Source organism: Schistocerca americana, unplaced genomic scaffold (assembly GCF_021461395.2).
Source record: "Schistocerca americana isolate TAMUIC-IGC-003095 unplaced genomic scaffold, iqSchAmer2.1 HiC_scaffold_303, whole genome shotgun sequence".
Lineage (NCBI taxonomy): Eukaryota > Metazoa > Arthropoda > Insecta > Orthoptera > Acrididae > Schistocerca > Schistocerca americana.
The window spans coordinates 105,001-110,000 of record NW_025726020.1 but is presented as its reverse complement, the minus strand read 5'-3'; the positions used below and the strand labels follow the sequence as shown (position 1 = coordinate 110,000).

Below are 5,000 nucleotides of genomic sequence, written 5' to 3'. Positions count from 1 at the left end.
GCACTCCCGGGGCGTCTCGTCCTCATTGCGAGGTGAGGCGCACCTAGAGCGTACACGTTGGGACCCGAAAGATGGTGAACTATGCCTGGCCAGGACGAAGTCAGGGGAAACCCTGATGGAGGTCCGTAGCGATTCTGACGTGCAAATCGATCGTCGGAGCTGGGTATAGGGGCGAAAGACTAATCGAACCATCTAGTAGCTGGTTCCCTCCGAAGTTTCCCTCAGGATAGCTGGTGCTCGTACGAGTCTCATCCGGTAAAGCGAATGATTAGAGGCCTTGGGGCCGAAACGACCTCAACCTATTCTCAAACTTTAAATGGGTGAGATCTCCGGCTTGCTTGATATGCTGAAGCCGCGAGCAAACGACTCGGATCGGAGTGCCAAGTGGGCCACTTTTGGTAAGCAGAACTGGCGCTGTGGGATGAACCAAACGCCGAGTTAAGGCGCCCGAATCGACGCTCATGGGAAACCATGAAAGGCGTTGGTTGCTTAAGACAGCAGGACGGTGGCCATGGAAGTCGGAATCCGCTAAGGAGTGTGTAACAACTCACCTGCCGAAGCAACTAGCCCTGAAAATGGATGGCGCTGAAGCGTCGTGCCTATACTCGGCCGTCAGTCTGGCAGTCATGGCCGGTCCTTGCGGCCGGCCGCGAAGCCCTGACGAGTAGGAGGGTCGCGGCGGTGGGCGCAGAAGGGTCTGGGCGTGAGCCTGCCTGGAGCCGCCGTCGGTGCAGATCTTGGTGGTAGTAGCAAATACTCCAGCGAGGCCCTGGAGGGCTGACGCGGAGAAGGGTTTCGTGTGAACAGCCGTTGCACACGAGTCAGTCGATCCTAAGCCCTAGGAGAAATCCGATGTTGATGGGGGCCGTCATAGCATGATGCACTTTGTGCTGGCCCCCGTTGGGCGAAAGGGAATCCGGTTCCTATTCCGGAACCCGGCAGCGGAACCGATACAAGTCGGGCCCCTCTTTTAGAGATGCTCGTCGGGGTAACCCAAAAGGACCCGGAGACGCCGTCGGGAGATCGGGGAAGAGTTTTCTTTTCTGCATGAGCGTTCGAGTTCCCTGGAATCCTCTAGCAGGGAGATAGGGTTTGGAACGCGAAGAGCACCGCAGTTGCGGCGGTGTCCCGATCTTCCCCTCGGACCTTGAAAATCCGGGAGAGGGCCACGTGGAGGTGTCGCGCCGGTTCGTACCCATATCCGCAGCAGGTCTCCAAGGTGAAGAGCCTCTAGTCGATAGAATAATGTAGGTAAGGGAAGTCGGCAAATTGGATCCGTAACTTCGGGATAAGGATTGGCTCTGAGGATCGGGGCGTGTCGGGCTTGGTCGGGAAGTGGGTCAGCGCTAACGTGCCGGGCCTGGGCGAGGTGAGTGCCGTAGGGGTGCCGGTAAGTGCGGGCGTTTAGCGCGGGCGTGGTCTGCTCTCGCCGTTGGTTGGCCTCGTGCTGGCCGGCGGTGCAGGATGCGCGCGCCTGCGCGGCGTTCGCGCCCCGGTGCTTCAACCTGCGTGCAGGATCCGAGCTCGGTCCCGTGCCTTGGCCTCCCACGGATCTTCCTTGCTGCGAGGCCGCGTCCGCCTTAGCGTGCTCCTCCGGGGGCGCGCGGGTGCGCGGATTCTCTTCGGCCGCCATTCAACGATCAACTCAGAACTGGCACGGACTGGGGGAATCCGACTGTCTAATTAAAACAAAGCATTGCGATGGCCCTAGCGGGTGTTGACGCAATGTGATTTCTGCCCAGTGCTCTGAATGTCAACGTGAAGAAATTCAAGCAAGCGCGGGTAAACGGCGGGAGTAACTATGACTCTCTTAAGGTGGCCAAGTGGCTGCGGTGTGGCTGCATCCGGACTTGGCTTCTCGAAGTGCGGTCTTGATGTAGTCGTGCTGCTGCTGCGAGGTGCCTTCCTTGGGTTATAGTTACAGGGAGAGTGATGCGCAATACATGGGCCTAGCCCTCTTAGCCTCTCCTCTCCTGCGGTCTTCTCCCCTTCTCGTGGGCCCGCTGATTTCGCAGAGTGGAAGACCGCACCAGGGGCTTGGGGGGGTTACCAGCCCCCCCTCGCACTATCCCTTTTTTAGTTGGGGGCAGTAAGCAGAGAATAAGTGGTGGCCCTTCCGCTGAAGGTGCCACCCCAACTCCCCCAGCACCTAGCCGGCCAACCGGCCGTGCCGAAAATCTTGTAACTTTTGCAGCTATGTATACCTGTAGTGAGTGCCACCGCAGCTTTACAACCAAGAACGGTCTCGGGGTCCATCGCCGCCGCCAACATCTTGCGGCCGCCAACGCGGAGATCGTCACGGAGAGGCATCGCGCGAGGTGGACGGAGGAAGAAGTCCTGTCGCTCGCCAAGGCAGAGGCCGAACTGTTCCTCGAGAGGGACGCCCGGTTCTTCTTTGTAAATCAAGAGCTCATCAGGATGTTCCCCGACCGAACGCTTGAGGCAATCAAGTGCCGACGGCGGCAAGCTGCCCACAAGCAGCTTGTCCGCCAATTCATGGAGGCGCTTGAGATCGGTCGGGGGGAAGAGCCGGCGTCCCGCCGGGGAGCGGCGAGCCCGCTGCCTGACGCGGGCGAGGCCGCTGCGCCGCCCGTCGACGCAGCCGAGGACTTCGCGGCCGACACCACCGGGCCGCCGCCGGAGGGGCCGACTGACGCCGCCATCTGGGAGCATCTGGCGGGGCTACCCGCTTCCGCCCAGCGTTTCTCTGCCCTGGATCGTGTCATCGGTCTGGGGCGGGGCACGCCGCCCGATGTCATCCTGGGCATGCTCCCGGATGCCCTTGCGTCGGTCGGGTCCAGAGGGGAGAGATCAATCACCAGGACACAGCGGCCGCGCCAACCATCGAAGCGGCCGCCTGCCGCGCCGCCAACGCAGAAGCGCAAGCGGCGCCGCTGGGAGTACGCGAGAACGCAGGATGCCTTCCGACGGTCGCGTGCGCGTTGCGTGCGCGGCCTCTTGGATGGCACCCTGCTCCAGCCGCCACCTGCCATCCCTGGTCTGCTGGACTTCTGGGCGGACCTCTTCACCAAGAAGCCCATCTCCACCGCGGGCTTCATTCGTGACCGCCTCCTCCCGCACTCAGAGCCCGTCGCTCTCGAGTGCATATGGGGGCCGGTCACACATGAGGAGGTCGCCGCCGCGTTGCCGCCCAGGGGATCAGCAGCCGGGCCGGACGGCCTTACCCCAGCGGAGTTGCGGCGTCTGCCGCACGAAGTCCTGGTGAAAGTGATGAATCTCTTCCTTCTGGCCCGCGCCCTTCCGGAACGCCTGCTTCGCGCGCGGACGTCCCTTCTCCCGAAAACGGCTGCACCAACATCCCCCGCTGACTTTCGCCCCGTTACGGTCTGCTCGGTGTTGGCGCGGACCTTTCACAAGGTTCTCGCGTCACGCCTGATGCGCGCTTGTGCTGTGGACGAACGTCAGCGGGCATTCATCCCTCGGGATGGGATGTTGGAAAATACCTTCATCTTGGACACTGCTCTCACCGACGCAGTTCGCTCCTGCCGCTCTGTCTTTGTGGCATCGATCGACGTATCTAAGGCATTCGATTCGGTAGATCATGCTGCCCTTCGCCCTGTGCTGAAGGCGCATGGCCTGCCGGATTGCTTTGTCGAGTATGTCGAGCGGTGCTACGAGGGCAGCACGACAGTGATAGCGGACGGCGCCGGCGTGGGCGTGTCTGTGCAGCCAGCACGGGGCGTTCGCCAGGGCGATCCCCTCTCCCCCCTCCTGTTCAACTTTGCGGTGGACTACGTTTTAGGCCAACTGCCCTCCCACATCGGAGCTCGGATCCTCGGTCGCAGAGTCAACGCTGCGGCCTTTGCAGATGACGTCTTGCTGTTTGCAGCGACCCCGAGGGGCTTGCAGTCCCTCATCGACGCAGCTACCGCAGCCCTCGCCCACCTGGGGCTGCAGATCAACGCCCGGAAGTGTTTCACCCTCGCCTTAGTCGCGTCAGGGCGCGAGAAGAAGGTGAAGGTGGACAGCAATGTCACCTTCACAGCAGGCAATACCACCATGCCTGCCCTGCGTGTGGGTGAAACCTTCCGGTACCTGGGGCTGCAATTTTCCACGGCGGGTCGCTGTGTCTTCAATCCACGTAGCCACCTGTTGGAGCAGCTTGACGTCATCTCCCGAGCTCCGCTGAAGCCGCAACAGCGCCTCCACGCTCTCACCAACGTACTTCTCCCTGGCCTGTACCACGGGCTGGCCCTCAGCCGCACCCGGGTGGGTGCATTGAAGTCGGCCGACGTTACCATCCGGGCCGCCGTCAGGAGATGGTTCCGCCTTCCGGCGGACACCCCCCTGGGATACTTCCACGCTCCTGTTGCCCAGGGGGGCCTCGGCATTCCATCTTGCCGATGGATGGGTCCGACCCTCCGTCGGTCCCGTCTCCTGGCGCTGAAGAAGATAGGGCCAGCCTGCGACGGTGTAGGCATGGATGAGGTACAGCGTGAGATCGAGGTGCTGGAGCGCCACCTAATGTGGGAGGGCCACCTCCTCAAATCGTCAACGCAGGTTGGGGAAATGTGGGCGGCGCGCCTACACATCGCCATTGACGGTGCGGCACTGTCATCTTCTGCCGCCGTCAGTGGCCAACATCAGTGGGTCGCCGACACCAGTCGCCTGCTATCTGGGCGTGAATACATCGACGCCCTCCGCGCACGCATCAACGCCTTCCCTACGAAGGCACGGCGCAGTCGCGGGCGGGAGGCGGACACCAGATGCCGCGCGGGGTGCCAGGCCGTGGAGACCGCCAACCACGTACTTCAGGCTTGCTTTAGGACGCACGGGTCCCGGGTCAAGCGCCATGACGCTGTAGTGCGTTATGTCGCCCGTGGACTCGCGCAGAGGGGCTTCAATGTCTCTGTGGAGCCCCACCTCCGAACACCTGAGGGCATCCGCAAGCCTGACGTGGTGGCGGTCAAAGACGGCATCGCCCGCGTGGTCGACGCCCAGATAGTCGGAGACCACCTCCGGCTCGACTGGTGTCACTC

At 62.3% G+C, this 5,000-nt stretch overlaps 1 pseudogene; it reads left to right on the top strand.

Moving 5' to 3' along the window:
* LOC124579244 overlaps nt 1-5,000 on the top strand; it is a 7,958-nt pseudogene that overhangs the window by 1,069 nt on the left and 1,889 nt on the right.